Below are 18,611 nucleotides of genomic sequence, written 5' to 3'. Positions count from 1 at the left end.
GCTAGAGACACCTAACTCCTATTCACACTCAGGAAGCACCACTGATGTATAGAGCACATGGTAGACCCTCTAAACTTAAAAAAGAAATTAAACCTATTAGTCTATTCAGGCTCCTATAACATAGATACCATAGACCAGGTGGCTCAAACAGCAAACATCTCTCACAGTTCTGGAGGCTGGAGCTGAGGACACCAAGATCAAGTTACATGCATGTTCAGTGTGTGGTCAGGGCCTCCTTCCTGGTCCACAGGTGGCCGGCTTCTCACTGCATCCTCACATGGCCGAAGGGGCGAGGCAGCTCCCTGGGATCTCTTTCATAAAGACACTGATCCCATTCATGTGGGCTCCATCCTTAGGACCTAATCACCCCAAAGGCCCCACATCCTAATATCATCACATTGGGGGTTAGAATGTCACCTGCCACGTCAGTAAAAAAAGAATGTTGTGGCCAAGAAGCTCTCAGCCACTGCAGCAGTCCTTCGGGTCGACATCAAACCGTTATTCCCTAAAGATAGTAAGACCCTTTCCTTGCCTCTGCATTTTCTTGGGTGAACTGGACCCTGGAGAACACAGTGAAAGAATTGTCAGATGCTGTCCACGTACAGTAATAACAGGCTGCACTCGTGCAGAATCCTGCAAACATAGTGCCAAGGCTGCTACACAGCTTGTGTCCTTCAATCTTTCCAATAACCCCATGGAGGCAGGCGCTACTGGGCCCGTATCATCGATAAGATAACTGAGGCTTAGAGGATTTCAGTAGCTTTTCAAGATTACACACGTTGAGATTCTAACTCATATATTTTTCTTACACCTCCCCTTTTCCCCCTCATTCGGCTAGATCTGGCTGTGGACATTATTTCCTGCAGATGGAGGTGACAGATGGAGAGAAGTAGGTCTTTCTGGTTCTTTTTAGTCCAAAAGCCTAAATCCTTAGGAGAATTATTTAGAGAGCCTCCTTTTAAAAGGCTGTAAAATGAAGGGAGGAGAGACTTTGCTAAGAAGGAGAGGAGAGGGCTGGGGTTTTGTGTTTGGTCTCTATGCCGTGTCCTTTTCTAGGTGGAGATCAATTGTTTCAACTTCCTCTTGTATAGACGGCTGGTCACCTTCTCCCCAGGGGATGTGGGTTTCCAGGTAAGACGGTGACACAGCCCCATCTGACACTCCTGAGTAACAAGTGCTGTGGTTTTGCCGGTTTTGCCTTTTCCCCACCTGGGGCCTTATCTGGGCACCTCAGGGCGCAAGGAGACAGCTACCAGAAGTTGTTATTCTTTACATTTGTGCTTTTTTTTTTATGGGGCTGCATAGTATCTACTTTTAAATTTTTATATTGAAATGAGTGGATTCATGTGGTTTGAAAATTTGAGAATTTCATGTAGCCGTTGTGATCGTGAAATATCATGTTGTGATAATGAAATATATCTTGAAAAAAAGATCCAGGACTGGGAATCCCTACAAGGGGGTCTGAAAGGACTGGGCAGGCGTTTTATTTACTAGAATTGATTTATATGCCACCTGTCACAAAAGTTTGATGCAAGATTGCAAAAGAGAATAAGAAGACCAAAGCAATAAGGTGACTAAAGTCAACGAGCAGGATAAAAGGACAAACAGGAAGCAAAGCGTACTGATGACAGAAGTGAACACAGCAAATGTGTTTCCCAGCCGCCTGGAATCCGAGGGCATGGGGGGATGGGGGGCAGCACGGCATAGCACAGCTCCTTGGGAGCAGACAGTCCTTTCCAGAAGGACCAGATCTGACACTGACATCTTTTCACCAGGCACAGACAGGACCGTGTGTGATGTGGGGGTCCACGCCCACAGGGAGAGCTGATAGCAATGCCCACTCCTAGGTTGGGTTTTCTTTCTATAAATAATATAGAAGAAAATCCTCCATTCTTGGAAGGACCTTAAGACTGTGCCTCCAAAGGGCATGAAGTGTCTTCTCCTCCCCTTCCACTCTCTCTCGACTCCCAGTAACCAGATGTATCACCGCTGGAATTGCCCTCACGGTGGGCCTGGGATCAAGCCAGGGTCCAGTCTGGTCCCCGCTTATATCACAGGCCAGCTTTTCCATTCTGCTCAGAGCCCCTTCTTCTTTCAGCCTCTCAGGCCCTCTCACCCCTTGGTCCCTCCCGACCCCGATCATGGGCTGTGTCCTCTCATCTTCCTTCCCTGGGTTCCCCCCGACCAGCTTCATCTGTGGGGGACACTCCCTTCCTGGGAGCCTGTCTAGACCCCCGGCTCTCAGTAGCATCCTCTGCAGATGACTCCAACTTTGGGGTCTCCTTTCTCTCAAGTCCAACGCAAGGTCAACATCTCCACTTAGAGGCTCATCTGGCAACCGTGCTGGTTTCCTAGGGTCATTGTAACTAAACACCACACCCCGGGGGGCTGAAACAACACAGTTTTTTCCTCACAGTTCTGGAGGCCAGAAGCCCAAGATCAAGGTGTCGGCAGGTTTGGTTTCTCCCGAGTCTCCTTGGCTTGTGGGTGGCTGAGTCCTCACATGCTCTTTTCTGTTTGCACACATCCCTGTTACTTGTGTGTCCAACTTTTCCTTCTTGTGAAGACACCAGTCAGATAGGATTAGGACCCACCCTACATGCCTCATCTTAACTGAATCACCTCTTAAAGGCCCTACCTCCAAATGCAGGGTGTTCTGAGGTGCCGGGGGTTAGGGCTTCACCGTATGAATTGGGGACCGACACAATTCAGCCCATAACAGCATCTCAAACTCAATCTGCCCAAGACCACGTTCTTAATCATCCCCAAATCTGCTTCCCCATCTCAGTAAATGGCCCCTCCAATCCCCCAGCTGTTCAGATGAAAGCCCTCGGGGGTGCTCTCTGAGCCCCCGCTTGCCTCTCAGGCCACACACAGTTGCTAAGGCCGCTCCCAGCAGCTCCATCACCATCCCAGCTGCCAGGACACTCTTGGTCTCGCTGAACGCGCCTTCTCCGTGGACCTCCCTTATCCGCGTGGCTCCCCGGTAATTCGTTCTGAACACAGCAGAGAGCAGACTGCTCCTTCCAAAGGTCAACCAGGCCCTGGGATTTCTCAGCTCCCATCCAACTCAGAGTACAACCTCACATCCTTCGCGAGGTCCCGAGGGCTCCCATAACCTGCCCCATTCCCAGTGCCCCCAGCTCTCCTCTCTTACGTGTTTTTTACTGTTCCTGTTTCTTCTCCCACACAGCCTAGGGCTGCACCCCTGGGCTTCTGCCTGGAAAGCTCTTACCCTACACAGGGGCACCTGTTTCCCTCCAGCCTCATTTCGGGGCCTCCCGAATGAGAAGCATCCCCCTCTCTGCCCCCTTGTCCTGGTTGAATTTTTCTTTTTTGCTCTTAGCCCCATCTGACACTCCGTATTTATTGTTTATGAGGTTCTGCCTTTTCTGGTGGAGCAGAAGCTGCATAAGGACTCGCTCTCCCAGAACCCCCAGCACAGGCCTGGCTCACGGCAGGGGTTCAGTAAACTTGGGGGCCCCCAAGAGCAGAAGCAGGCATGGGTGGGGGGGACCCTCCGCTGGTTTCCCCATGGCCTCTATGTAAGGATGTGAGGAGTAGAGAAGGAGCACAGAGGAAGGCGGAGATGTTTGGGTTGCTTGTCCGCAGCTTCTGGTCCCAACCTTCCAGGGAGACAGGGACCCAGAACACGTTGCTGGGCATCCAGCACTGACTGGACTCCAGAGCTGCTGGAACAGATCGGACAGTTGTTCCAAGTGTGTTCTGTGTCAAGGCCAGCCAAGCAGATGCCCACGTAAACAAAGACCCCAAATAGCCAAAGCAGTCTTGAGGGAAAGAAATGGAGCTGGATCATACATATGATGGAATATTACTCAGCCATAAAAGGAACGAAATTGGGTCATTTGTAGAGACGTGGATGGATCTAGAGACTGTCATACAGAGTGAAGTAAGTCAGAAGGAGAAAAACATATATCGTATATTAACGCATATATGTGGAACCTAGAAAAATGGTACAGATGAACTGGTTTGCAGGGCAGAAATAGGGACACAGATGTAGAGAACAGACGTATGGACACCAAGGGGGGAAAGCGGGGGTGGGGGGGAGTGGTGGTGGTGGGATGAATTGGGAGATTGGGATTGACATGTGTACACTGATGTGTATAAAATTGATGACTAATAAGAACCTGCTGTATAAAAAAAATTAAAAAATAAATAAATAAAATAAACTAAACAGAAAAAAAAAAAACCCAACAACCAAGAGTCAGTGGGCCTTTTGGAGGTTTCCGGAATGAATGAGCAAGCCATGTGCCTGGGCCTCCTGGGATAACAGTCATGCTGTGAAGCCAGTGGAAGTAAAATTTTGTTGATGCAGAGACAGGGAGGTCTGGGCGTTGGCATGGGTGTTTTCAGTTTTTGTATTTTAAAGGGCACAGTCACTGAAGCAGCTACAATTTCTAAAAACCAGTGAGAAAAGGAATATCTGTGTATTTGGATCTTTAAAAAACTATATACACACATTACATATACATACTGTGTATTTATATGTGTATGGACATGTACGGGCTTATGCACACATACGTATGTGTACACATATTTGCATAGATATTGAAACTGTGCTCAGTGGGTCACACATCTCAAATGAATTGAACTAGAGGCATGTGAGTCCAGATGAACTAGGCGGTGCATTGATCAGCTACAGTTGGTTTCCTGAGTTGGGGTGGCCACACGGAGAGCATCCTCCTGCCTGGAGAAGTGGAAGGAGGACCAGGCAGTCGCTGCAGGTTGCGGGCCACCCCTGGGATGCTCCTGTTTCACTTTGCAGCACGTGGCCCCCATCCCAGCAGAGCAGCTGCCACTCTCACACGGCTGGACACTGTGTCTCTCTGGGGAGAAAGAGATCGAATGGGTATATGCCCAGTAGTGGGATTGCTGGATCATATGGTAATTCTATTTTTATTTTTTTAAGGAACCTCCATACCGTTCTCCTTAGTGGCTCTATCAATTTACATTCCCAGCAGCAGTGCAGGAGGGTTCCCTTTTCTCCACACCCTCTCCAGCATTTGTTGTTTGTAGATTTTCTGATGATGGCCATTCTGACCGGTGTGAGGTGATACCTCATTGTAGTTGTGATTTGCATTTCTCTACTGGTTAGTGATGTTGAGCATCCTTTCATGTGTTCGTTGGCAATCTGTGTATCTTCTTTGGAGAAATGTCTGTTTAGGTCTTCTGCCCATTTTTGGATTGGGTTGTTTGTTTTTTTGTTATTGAGCTGCATGAGCTGCTTGTAAATCTTGGAGATTAATCCTTTGTCAGTTGCTTCATTTGCAAATATTTTCTCCCATTCTGAAACTTTGGGCTGCCATTAACAGGGAGAAAAAACCCAGAAAACAGATGCAGCTCCTGAAATTTCCTTCCTGACCCAGAGCAGTAGGGTTTTTGGCGGAAGAACACACTACGGGTGGTAAATTCAGCCAGTGCCAAGGTCTGGCCATTGAAGCTTGGGGATCCCGAATGTGTCCTCAACGTCTGAAGGGGCATTTAAGCATGAGTACCAAAAAAAGCATCTGTAGCATCCCAGCCAGGCTTCATCTTTTTCCGAAAGGTTATTTGAATGCATATGAGCCAGAAAAGAGAAATCATGTATAAGCATGAAAAAATCAAATTTTTTTTTTTTTTTTTTTGCGGTACACGGGCCTCTCACTGTTGTGGCCTCTCCCGTTGCGGAGCACAGGCTCCGGACGCGCAGGCTCAGCGGCCATGGCTCACGGGCCCAGCTGCTCCGCGGCATGTGGGGTCCTTCCGGACCGGGGCACGAATCCGTGTCCCCTGCATCGGCAGGTGGACTCTCAACCACTGTGCCACCAGGGAAGCCCTGAAATGTGTTTTATAATGAGAAATACTTGTGAAAAACAAAACCTCTGATTTTAGATCTTTAAGAACTTACTATGAATGGAATAACATTTCTAAGTTTTCTCTTTTGCAAGGAAAAAAATTATCCGGACCACTCTTTGTCAGCAGGATGAAGATTCAGGGCTCACATAGGGGTTCAGTGGGGCCCATTTCATCAGAGCAACCTTTCTGCAAATATATTGCATTTGGTACTGAGCACATTTTAATTTCTCTTGACTGTAATGTGCGTTCTGCAAAGAATAATGAAAACTGTATCGCTCATTTAGAAAACAATTTTAACAAAATGCTAAGAAACGTAGGAGGGGTGGAATATTATTTGCTATGTAAATGAAGCTTATCACGAGAGTCCCCTGGGTGTCTGACCTCACTGAGCACCCCTCTCCCACAAGCACCTCCTCCTTCCTGCTGTGTACCTGGTGAGGGAAGGGCGGGGAGAAGAAACCAGGGCCACAAATCCACCTCATCTCCCCTCTTAAGCCCTTCAAAGATGCCCCTGCACTGAGGTCCAAACAAGCTCTTCGAATGGGTCTGTGAGGTCTCCGAGGTCTGACCCAGCCCAATGTTTTCAAAGCAGCACATTTCAAATGAAATATTGTCCACGCTGCAAAATGGACCCAAGCAGATGTGGACAAAGGAGAGAGTTTAGACCTGCCGGGATTGTCCCACCTTGGCCTCCATGCGCCCACAGGACTTGGTCCTCTCCAAGCACGTGCAGTGGTGACAGGCCTCCCTGCCAGGGCTGGGGAGAAGCAGCTCCTCTGTGCTGTCTCTGTTCCCCACTCACTGGCCCGCTCCTCTCCCATCTTGCCAAGACTGCCAGCCTGGCCTTAGTTCTGGTCCTGGTTGGGAACTCCCGGCCTCTGGACAGTCCCCGAGGGACGAGCTGGCCAGCAGACGTGCTGGCCTCGGTCTTCTGGAAAGCATGAAGCTTGAAAGGAAAGGATCTGTGACCACGACCTCCCCCGAAAAGTGGTCCATTATGCCTCAGCACCTGGCCGTATATAACCTCTCATTCAACTCTGCGGTTTTCAAAAAGCTCAGGATGTGGGCTGGAAATGTAAGTCTGCTGCCTGCCCTTTAGGGAAGTTTATTTAACGATAGACTGTTACTGTGAGAGTAGTGGGGCATCTACTAAAGTGCTTTAAAGGGCACGGCAGGCACCTGCATATAAGCTTTGCATTTGCACTTTACCTGCAGTTCTGCTACCATTTCTTGTCTGAAAATGTTGGCATTCAACGCTATGATGAAAACATTAGTTTTGACCTAATAAAAAAAGTCTCTCACTCACTAAGGCATAGAAACACAATCCACTGGGCTCTTGACAGAGGTTAGGTATTGGGGGGGGGGTCTGACGGTAACAGTCTTTGGTGCTCCGAGGTAGAAATGTGGTTGGACAAGAGACAGAGCTTGAAACTCACCAGGCTGAGGTTGATGGTTCCTCCATCAGGGGGTTAATTCCAGAGTGGATTAATTAGAAATGGATGAATTCACATGCGCAGGAAGTGATACCCTTAATTTATGGTTCTAGGGCGCGTGGGGACCATCTTGAGAGTCAGGAACGCGTCACCATGATGATGTGGGTCCGAGTCAGGGGAGAGGTTTTGCTAGAGGGGTAGCAGGTCATGTTTTAGGGGGAGGTGGTGTCCTGAGAGGTACTAGTAGTATTACCAGTAGTAACAACTGGGTGAGAGTAATACTTTTTCTAAACCTTTTACACGCCGTTACTCAGCTTAACCAAACTTCCTCTCTGTGGCTTTTCCACTGAGGCACTGAGAGGTTAAATGACTTCTGTCCTGTGCCGGGTTCCCTGGGAGGCGGGAAGTTTCTTGAGGAGTGTTACTGGGGTCAATGTTTTGGGAGTGGAGGAAGCAGAGTTGGACAGGGGATGGGCTGAGCTGTGGTGCCGTCACCACAGAGGCCTGGGCCACCCCTTGGGGAGCAGAGACCTCCTACTCAGGAGGCATTGTGCAGACGTCCTCCTGAGAGAGGGGCGTCCTGGGTCTGGGAATCTGGTGCGTCAGGGCCAGAGGTGGGCATTTGGGTGGGACGCAGCGGGAGCCCCCCAGGATGTCATGGAAGAGCCGGTGCCCTGAGAAGCACTGCAGGTAGAGGGTTACAGGGCTGTCCCTTCATCGCTGTGAGAGGGGACAGTCACGGCTGAATAAACCTATCAGCTCAAGAGTTCATATTCTTGAGAAGAGAGAGAATGTTAAGCAAGAAAAAAAGTCACAGAATCATGGGAAAAGCCAGAGTGTGACGCATGCCCCTGGCCTGGCCGGCACAGGGGAGGCCCCGGGAGGGAGTGGGGTCCCTCCCCAGCACCCTTCGTCGTCTGCACCAGGCCACCGGCCAGTCAGGGCCAAGGACCGGGCCTGGGTCTAGCTGTGAGGATCCCGTCTGACCAGAACTGGTTGGTGGAAACCAAAACCCAGCAAGCTGGCCACAGACCTGGAACAAGCATCTCCAGAGATGCCCCGTGCAGCGTGGAAAAGCCATAAAGCCTCCGCCCGGAACTGCAAAAGGAAGTCGCTCCAGGGCCGAGCTGGGGGCCACCAGCACCTCTCGGGACGCCAGCAGGGCAGGGAGTCCATGTCCTCCCTACTGGATGGGGGTAAGGGATGGCCAGGTGACCACCAAATGCTTCTCTCCTCCTCCCCTTTTCCAATTGGCATTTTTTTATTGCCATTGTCCTGATTTCTGTCCATCATGATGAATCTTGTGTGTTGGGGACAAAGTTGGAACTTAGCCCCCAGAGCCAGGCTCAAGGAGGCCTGCTGACCTGAATGAGTGCACATCCACCGCTGCCCGGTCCTAGGTCCCTGGGTGCTGGGTGTCTCCCCGTGGAGGTGAGAGCAGCTGGGTGCGGAGGGCTAAGTTCGGATGCATGGGACCCAGGGCACTGGAGGAGGCCTACAGAGGGAAGCAGGAGGTAGGGTGGGCTGTTCCTCGTTCACTGCCAGCTGCTGTGGGTGCTCCCCAGGCCCCTGGCACACCCTATGCCCTTGCAGTTGTCTCTCTGTGGGTTCTGGGGCAAAGGGGGCCAATAGGACTTGGGACAGACTGGGGACACTGGCCCCTCCCACATCCTCGTGCCAGGAGCCCCGGTCCCTGGTCTGATGCAGCCACCCAAGCAATGGCTGAGCCGGTAGGCCCAGTTCTAGCCTCAGCCCCACCTGTGTGTCGAAGGCAGGTCAGGTCTCACCCCCCGCCACCCTGCCCTGAGCCCCATGGTCCTCAGCTATAAAATGGGGAAATCAATGTACCTGTCTCACAATGAGGGAGTGTAAACTCCATTGTGGTGACTGGCACAGTAAATGTTTAACGAAAGATAATGGCTATTTTTACAGGGCCAGAGACCCAGGACATGCTGAGCCTTGGAGCAAAGCCTTACAACTGGCTCCAGCCACGAAAAACAACAAACATTGAAAACTTTTTCCTTATTTGAACAAGTGAGACCTGAATTCACCCAGAGAACTCGCTGAAAGCACGGAGACGGTACCAAGCAACCACGGGAGACGCTTTTCCAGCAGTGGCGTTTGGGTAAGGGGACTCATCCACTTCAAAAGTACGGGCCAAAGGTCCTGAGCTCACCCAGGGATGTGGCTTCATGTGTCTTCTGAACAGTCTTCCCCATCATTTCGGCTTGGAATAAATTCTCTGTGTCCTGCATCCCTGTATTTCAATAGACTCGATTCTTTTTTGCTCCTTCTGAGTCTGGGTACCCATGGGACTCTTGGAGCAGGTGGGCATCAAAACCACAGCACAGGGGCTTCCCTGGTGGTGCAGTGGTTGAGAGTCTGCCTGCCGATGCAGGGGACACGGGTTCGTGCCCCGGTCCGGGAAGATCCCACATGCCGCGGAGCGGCTGGGCCCGTGAGCCATGGCCGCTGAGCCTGCGCGTCCGGAGCCTGTGTTCCGCAACGGGAGAGGCCACAACAGTGAGAGGCCCGCGTGCAGCAAAAAAAAAAACCCCAAAAACAAAAAAAAAACACAGCACAGGACTTCCCTGGTGGTCCAGTGGTTAAGACTCTGCACTTCTACTGCAGGGGAAACGGGTTCAATCCCTGGTGGGGGAACTAAGATCCCACGTGCCATGCGGCACAGCTAAAAACAAACAAACAAACAAACACCGCAGCACAGAATTATCATCACCACCTTAAGCAGTGTGGGCCCAGAGATGGTGTTACCACTGACAGATCATGACTAGCTCCATCATTCCCATCAGGGAGTCATGTTCAGTTACACACATTTTAAAACCAATTTGTTTAATGATATCACATCATTTGTAAAATTATGAAATATTCCATGCATACAACAGCATAACGCAAAAAACTATAAAGAAAACATAAAGGGAACACCTACTAGGTAGTCACCATCCAGGTTAAGAAACATATTATCACTGACACATTAGGCATTATGTCCAGTCCTCCCAGTTTTCATCTCCCCCACCCATTGAACCCTATCCATTTCCACTGGGGGAAAACCCCAATACTGAATTGGGTGTTTATCCATTTCTTTCTCTTTTCCACAGTTTTGTCATATATGTATATACCTCTAAAAATGTTATTTAATATTGAATGTTTAGAACTTTATACAAATGGAATCCTCTGTATACTGTCCTCCTGCAACTTGCTGTCTTGCTCCACATGTTGGGAGAATTATCCATGGTAACGGGTACAGTTGTAGTTTGCCCATTCTAATTGCACCGTCTGAATAGATCAATACATACTTATTTCTTTTCCCATTAGAAGGGACTGACAGGAGTTCCCTGTCAGTATTTAGGTTGTTTCCAGGCTTTTGCAATAGAAATAGTGCTTCTGTAAGCATTCCTGTAGAAGGTTCTGGGCACTTCGCAAGAATTCTTCAGGGCACAAACTTGGGCGTGAAATTGCCGGGTGAAAGTTTTAAACAACTTCAACGTTACTGCAGAACTCGGAAGTTTTTCAAAGTGTTTCCACCAGTTACACCCTCCTCCTTTATCCTCCCCTCCCCTCCAGCTGACTCAGTTTGGGCCATACACGGTAGTGAGTAATTTAAATTTTTGCCAATCTGGTATGTGTTTGCTTTTGTGGTAAAATATACATTACACGAAATTTACCATTTTAACCATTTTAGGTGCACAGTTCAATGGCGTTAAGCCCGTTCAGAGTGTTGTGCAACCATCACCACCATCCATCTCCAGAATTTTCCATCGTCCTCAACTGAAACTCAGTCCCCATGAAACACTAACTCCCCATTCCCCGCCCCCAGCTCCTGCCACCCACCATCTACTTTCTGTTTCTATGCATTTGACTCCTCTAGGGACCTCATATAAGCAGAATCCCACAGTATTTGTGTTTTTGTGTCTGGTTTATTTCACTCAGCATAAGGTCCTCAAGCTTCCTCCATGTTGGAGCCCTCACTAAGTTTTAATTTGTGTTCCACATTCTACAATGATATATCTGCAAAGATATGTCTGTTCTACGATGGTAACAACCCCCCAAAAGGGGTTGGTTAGAGGATTTGACCTTGTGCTTGAGGAAGTTGTCTAACCAGTCTCTGTCTGGTTCTTGGGTTCTCATCTGATGCTGAAGCTCACAGACCACAGGGCATTGAGTGATTTCGTATCACTCTGCTCAGGCCACCATAAAAAAAAATATCACAGATTGGGTGGCTTAAACAGCAGACATTTGTTCCTCACAGTTCTGGAGGCTGGAAGTCCAAGATCAGGGTGCTGGCCTGTTTGGTTCCTGGTGAGGACCGTCTTGCTGGCTTGCAGACAGCTGCCTTCTTGCTGTGTCTTCACATGGCCTTTCCTCAGTGTGTACAGAGTGAGAGAGAGAGAGAGAGAAAGAGATCTTCTTTCTATAAGGCCATCAATCCTATCAAAATCACCAATCTACCTATGACCTCATTAAACCTTGATTACCTGAAAGTTCTATCTCCAAATACAGTCACATTGGGTTGGGGCTTCAGCATGTGAATTTGGGGTTCATAATTCTGTCCACAACAGGTGTAAAATGGGGGAGGGCAAGGACAAGCTGTAGCCCACAAGGTTAGACTGTTGCCCCTGACCTTGACAGGGGTGTCCTGCAGAAGCTGAGGTGGGGCTCATCGTCACAGAGGTAAACACACATGACCAGGAGTCCCAGAAGTGGGAGGGTCGGGGTAAGGGCCTGGTCATTGCCTCAGGCAGGAAGTGAGCCAGCTGGCCAACAACAAGTGTGGGAGCAAAACCTTTCATTCCTGCTTCATTTCTCCCCAAATCTCCTTTATCAGGTAAGAAAGCTTCCTTTTATTTTATCTTTGCAAAGGACTTTTGTCATGAATGCATTTTAAATTTTATTGAATGCTCTTTCTATATATATTAAGATAGTTTTATGATTTTTCTGTTTTAACATGTTATTGTGTTGAATTATACTAATAGCTTTTCTAACGTGAAATCAGTATTACATTCCTAGGACAAACCCAATTTAGTCATAATCTTTTTTTATACATCGTTGGATTCATTTTCCTAATTTTTTAAAGGATTTTCACTTTTATATTCATGAATTAGATTGGCTTAGGCACTGATGAGCTGGAGAGTATTTTCTAAATCCCTATTCCTTGGAAAAGATATTTGAAAGACTGGAATATTGTGTTTCTTAACTGGAAAATCCTCTGGCCAATTATTTGGTGTAGGCATCTATATATGTCCATTAATAAAGTTTGCTCATTGCATTGTTCAAATCTTCTATATCTTTACTGAATTTTTATTTGTTTGTTTGGTTGGTTGACCTATCATGACTAAGAGAGATGATGGTGGATTTGAAAAGATCTTTCAGTTCTATCAATTTTTCTTTGTACATCTTTTGGAGAGACTATGTTGTTAGGTATAGGCAAGTTCCCAACTGTTATATTTCTCCAGTGATTTGTTTCTTTTACCATTACTAAGTGACTCTCCTTATTCTCAATAAAGCCTTTTATTCAAAAGTCTGTTTTGTCCATTATTAAATTAGTCAAGCCAGTTTTCTTTTACATATGTTCATTCTACATAGGTCTCAAAAATTGCATGTTTTTTTCTTTAAAAATTAGACAATCTGATTATCTATATCTTTCAAAAAATCTATTCATATTAACTGGACAGTTGGGAGTACTTACATGTATTATGATTACTGATGTATTTGTGTATATTTTTATATTTTATGCTTTCCATTTGTCTTATTTTTTTCTGGGTTTGATTTTACTTCTCTTCCTCCCCTCATCTTTCTTTGCTTTATTTTGTTAAATTTCACTGAGTGTTTTCTTCCTTATCTCATTTTTTTCTTCTTTGGGTTTGGACTAGGTCAACATACATTCTATTTCTATTCTTTTACAATTTTCCTTTTAACAAGCATACTCAAAGAAGTCTCAGGTTAATCTATGTGTTCGTTCTCCTCCAGAAGATTACAATCATTACAATGCTGTAATTCTGATCCCCCCCACTTAGAGGAACAGAATTAAAGCATTTTCCAATATTTTAGTTCTACTTTTTGTTGTTGCTGTCACTGCTTTACCTTTATAGATTAATCATTATCAGTGATGCTTTTTTTTGCAGTATGCGGGCCTCTCACTGTTGTGGCCTCTCCCGTTGCAGCACACAGGCTCCGGACGTGCAGGCTCAGCGGCCATGGCTCACGGGCCCAGCCGCTCCACGGCATGTGGGATCTTCCCGGACCGGGGCACGAACCCGTGTCCCCTGCATCGGCAGGCGGACTCTCAACCACTGCGCCACCAGGGAAGCCCATCAGTGGTGCTTTTTTATGGTGTCAATATTTGTTTAGATTTATTTACATTTTAACCTTATTCTTGCCTCACCATTTCCTTTTGCATGTGAGACTTGCCTTCTGGGATTATTTTTCTTCTTCCTGGACTTCATCCTTTTCAAGTTTCCTTGTTGTGGTCAACACTGCCTTGGTTTGTCTGTAAATGTCTTTTCCCTCTTTCCTGAAGGACGTTTTTACAGGATATAACATTTTAGGTTGACAGTCATTTTTTTTCTAACACTTTGAATATTTTTTTCCACCATATTCCGTCTTCCATCTGGGGGCTAGGTCTTTCACTTCAGGATGTGTTTTTAGATCTTTTCTTTATTTTAAGAGTTCTGCAGTTTCACTATATTACATTTAACTCTGGATTCCTCTCTTTTCTTCTCAGAATTTGCTGTGCTTCAATAATCGAAGGATTCATGACTTATCAATTTTGGAAAAAAAATTTAATCATTATTGCTTTTACCTTTGTCCTCTCCATTTTCACATTTTCGAGGTCTAATCAGACATAGTTTAGATCTTCTTCCTCTGTTCTCCATACCACTTAGCTTCTTTGTCATATGTTTTTAAAAATAATTTTGTCCTTCTATGTGAATTTTGGATAATTTCTTCAGGTCTATATTCCAAGTCACCAATTCCCTCTTCAGCTATTGAAAATTTACATTGTTGTTTGTTTGCTTCTAGAAGTTCTATTTAGTATTTTACCCCTAATTCTGTTAATTTTAAGCAATCCTTGCTTCTCATTCATTTTTAGAGTCTCTGCTTTATTTTTGCACCTAGCAAACATATTTATCTGTCATTTGTATCTAATAACGCCAATATCTCTGGTCTGATTCCACATTTTGTTATGCTTCTTGATTTTTTTCGTGGTGTCTTATTTTAATTGTTTTTAATTCAATTAAGCTCATTTTAATTGACTGTGTGGGAATTTCTCCTGGGTTGAGGAGTGTGTTAGTCAGGGTTCTCCAGAGGAAAAAGAACCAGTAAGAGATATATGTTATGTGTGTGTGTGTGTGTATATGTGTGTGAGTTTATTATTATAGAAATTAGCTCACCTGATTATGGAAGACAAGCCTCATAACATGCTGTTTGCAAGCTGGAGAAACAGGAAAGCCAGTGGCATAATTTAGTTTGGGTCCAAAGGTCTAAGAACCGGGAGCACTGATGTTGGAAAGCGGAAGATGGATGTCCCACGTTGGAGAGAGAGAGCAAACTGGCCCTTCCTCTGCGTTTTAGTTTTATGTAAGCCCTCAAAGAAATGGATGAGGTCCACCCTCATTGTTGAGGATAGATCTTTACTCAGTCTATGGATTCAAATGCTAATTTCTTCCAGAAACACCCTCACTAACACACCCAGAAATAATATTTTACCAACGACCTGGGCATCCTTTAGCCTAGTCAAGTCAACACATAAAATTATCCATCACGAGTGGCATTCCACTAGAGAGGCTATGGGTTTGCTTCTGCCATGTGCCTGGGACATTGTCAATCTGGGACCACATTTGATTAAACTCTTGACTTGATGTTTTTCTGACTGCAAAGATAGTGGGAATTAGGGTTCAAAACGTAAATTCTCATTAAGAGGGCTTGCTGGTAGTTATCAATTCTCGGGAGAGCATTCGTCCCCCTCCACTGAGAGCCAGGACTAAGGTATAGACAAGATTATTAGTCATCACCCATCCGTGGGGTAGATACAGTCATTTCTTAATCATACTTTTTCTGAGGGTATGGGGCTTTGGGGTGTTGACGTTGTGGTATCCTAGCAACCTCCCACCTTGCTGAGGCCTGTGACTTTGTCTGTCATTCACGCCACCCCCTGCCCACAAAACTCTGCAGGACTACAGGTATTTAGGTGACTTCAGGATGCCTGCCACGCCCCTGACTTCCCTGCATATCTGCTCCCATTTCACTTTTGTGTCTGAGTATTTCCCAAGTTTTCTTGCAAAATCAGCTGTAATTTTAAAGAAGAGTAACAATATATATTCTATCAAGCCCTTTTGGTTATTTTGTAGTATGAGCATTATTTCAGGATATCTAGCCTGTGCATTGCCATGAGCAGAATTCTGCTACTTATTTTTAACCTATAATAATATTGTTTTGCTTTCATTGTATTACGGCTACTCCCCTTGGTCGAGGATTCTGATTTCCACTTGTGTTCATGGAAGATGTGGTAAAGGGTGCTTAGCTTCAGAGCTGGTTGGATTCAGTTGTTCAATGCTGTCATCAAGAATTGGGTTTCTTGTCATCTCTACGCTGTGGGTTGTTCTTTTTTCTATTTTTTTAACTTTATTCATTTACTTTTGGCTGTGCTGGGTCTTCGTTTCTGTGCAAGGACTTTCTCTCGTTGTGGCAAGCGGGGGCCACTCTTCATCGCGGTGCACGGGCCTCTCGCTATCGCGGCCTCTCGTTGCGGAGCACAGGCTCCAGACGCGCAGGCTCAGTAGTTGTGGCTCACGGGCCTAGTTGATCCGCGGCATGTGGGATCTTCCCAGACCAGGGCTTGAACCCGTGTCCCCTGCATTAGCAGGCAGATTCTCAACCACTGTGCCACCAGGGAAGCCCTGTGGGTTTCTTTTTAAATTGAAGTATAGCTAATTTACAAAGTTCTGTTAGTTTCAAGTGTACAGCAAAGTGATTCACTTTATATATATATATATATATTGTTTTCCATTATAGGATACTGAGCATTGTGCTATACAGTAGGTCCTTGCTGTTTATCTATTTTGTATATAGTAGTCTATATATGTTAATCCCAAACTCTTAATTTATATCTCCCTCACACCACTACCCCCTTTAGTTTGTTTTCTATGTCTGTGAATCTATTTCTGTTTTGTAAATAAGTTCATTTGTACCATTTTTGTAGATTCTGCATATAAGTGATATCATGTGATATCTGTCTTTCTCTCTCTGACTTACTTCACTTCAGATGATAATCTCTAGGTCCATCCATGTTGCTGCAAATGGCATTATTTCATTCTTTTTTATGGCTGAGTAATATTCCATTGTATATATGTACCACATCTTCTTTAGCTAGTCATCTGTCAATGGACATTTTGGTTGTTTCCATGTCTTGACTATTGTAAATAGTGCTGCAATGAACATTGCGGAGCATATATCTTTTCAAATTAGAGTTTTCTCCAGAGATATGCCCAGGAGTAGGATTGCAGGATCATATAGTAACTCTATTTTAGTTTTTTAAGGAACCTCCATACTGTTCTCCATAGTGGCTGTATCAATTTACATTCCCACCAACAGTGCAGGAGGGTTCCCCTTTCTCCACACCCTCTCCAGCATTTGTTATTTGTAGGCTTTTTAATGATGGCCATTCTGACTGGTGTGAGGTGTATGCTGTGCTTTTTGGGGGAGAAGCTATCTTCATCCTGGTACTAGCTCCCTGGTGATGGAAAGATGGCTATCAACATTTCCTGTGACTACTTGCTTCTTCTTCCTCCAAGCACAAGGAAGAGGGTCTCTGGAAGCTCCAGCAGAAGAGTAAAAAAATACCAGCTTCCCCACCCTGACCCCAAACCTCCGAAACCCTCTCTTCCAAGTCTCACTGGCCAAAAGTGGGTTGTGTGTTCTCCCTGAAGCACGAATTCGGGCAGGGATGGGATTCAGCTGCTGAGCCAGACACTGGCCATGTGCTCCCCTCTAGCAGTGGGGTGGAGTTGGCTCCCCAAGCCGGCGATCTGCTCCTGGGGGATGTGTAAACTCCAACAAAAGTTCGGGAAAGTTGCCCAAAGAAGGGAAAATGAATAGTGAGAAAACAACCACAAGAGGGATGAAGGTACAGACACACATACCGCCCGGTGTGTAGGTGGACATTGGGTTTTGCAGGAACAATGGTGCCATTCCCAGAGGGCTCCAATTATGCTATTTAAAACAGAAATGTGTGCGTCGCCACCAGAAGACCACCTGACCTGACCTATCTGCTGGAGACGGTACTCAAGGGTCTTCTACTTGGACAACCCGGACACCAGTGATGGGAGAGAGATGGGAAGGGCTGGGGCATATGCAGGATGGTCTCCTGTTGTGGATGTAAGGATGGGAGCCAAAGGAGAGGGTGGAAAGAACTTACTAGGAAAGTCCAGTCCCAGGTCACCTGCTCAGGAAGGAGCTGAGCCAACGCAGCATGTGACTTGGAATGAATTGGGCTTTCTTCTGCTTCTACCTGATTCGAAAGCAATCCACGTTAATCTGCGTACTGCAAACAGCATTGAAAAGAGCCTCTTAAAAAGAGGCAAGATTTATCTTACCCTCTTTCCTCACCCCCTGTCTCTTGCCTTAGGTGGGCGGGAAGACCTCAAGCCACTCTTGGGGACGCACTGAGGGAGGGGGAGGGACTCGGGACCTGAAGGCAGAGAAGAGCCGCCCAAGAGGACTGGGGAGGGTGCTCGGCGAGGAGGGCTGCGTCTTGGGCTCTAGTGTCCGGGCCAGCGGCCCTTGGGAGCACACTCCTGGGTCCTCTCCGAGGGCACAGAGGTCAAGCGGGTCCCCAGCGCCAGGGCTTGGCCGGGTCGTACGAGACTCGGTCAGCACTGCCCAGAATCTCCTTCCTGAATCCAGACTTGAGTGTTCGGGCGCGAAGCGCCGGCCACCGGCTCGGTCCAGGGGAAGTGGGGAGGGAGATGCGCTCCTCCCCAACCCTAAAAGGCCGGCTGGGGACGGAAGCGTCCCCGGGCTCCCTCTGGGTCCCGCCGAGAGCGCGTCCCGGGCTTTCCCAGGAAGAAACCCCTCCTCCTGCCACTCCGCCCGGACCGGCCTCGCCCGGGACTGCCGTTCCGGTTCGTCCCCTCCCCCTGCCCGAGGTGACCCGGGACCGGCGCTTGGGGGTGTCACCCTGGCCACTCGGACACCGCCTCCCGGATTAAAGCGAGAGCCGGGGAGGATCGGGGACTCCGGAGGAGGCGGAGGAGGGGAGGAAGGCAGAGGGGCGGGGAGCGCCGGGCCCCGAGCTCCGCAGGTGAGCGG

The 18,611-nt window shown here is 47.2% G+C and overlaps 1 protein-coding gene across 3 annotated transcripts in view; it reads left to right on the top strand.

The window, feature by feature from the left end:
* Positions 1–12,056: 12,056 nt before the first annotated feature.
* The window catches only part of TMPRSS2 (transmembrane serine protease 2), a 39,541-nt gene continuing 32,986 nt past the window's right edge, over positions 12,057–18,611 (top strand). For 2 of the 3 annotated variants that reach the window (XM_024758324.1, XM_024758322.1), the window contains exon 1: positions 18,560–18,603. The gene's annotated coding sequence lies outside the window, so the exon portion shown is untranslated. Of the gene's footprint in view, positions 12,133–18,559; positions 18,604–18,611 lie in introns of those variants that run through there. The other variant, XM_024758323.1, reaches the window with a different exon arrangement.

This window comes from Neophocaena asiaeorientalis, unplaced genomic scaffold (assembly GCF_003031525.2).
Source record: "Neophocaena asiaeorientalis asiaeorientalis breed wild unplaced genomic scaffold, Neophocaena_asiaeorientalis_V1.1 scaffold45, whole genome shotgun sequence".
Taxonomy (NCBI): Eukaryota; Metazoa; Chordata; class Mammalia; order Artiodactyla; family Phocoenidae; genus Neophocaena; species Neophocaena asiaeorientalis.
Note: the sequence above shows the minus strand (reverse complement) of the source record. Positions and strands in the feature narration are given on the sequence as shown.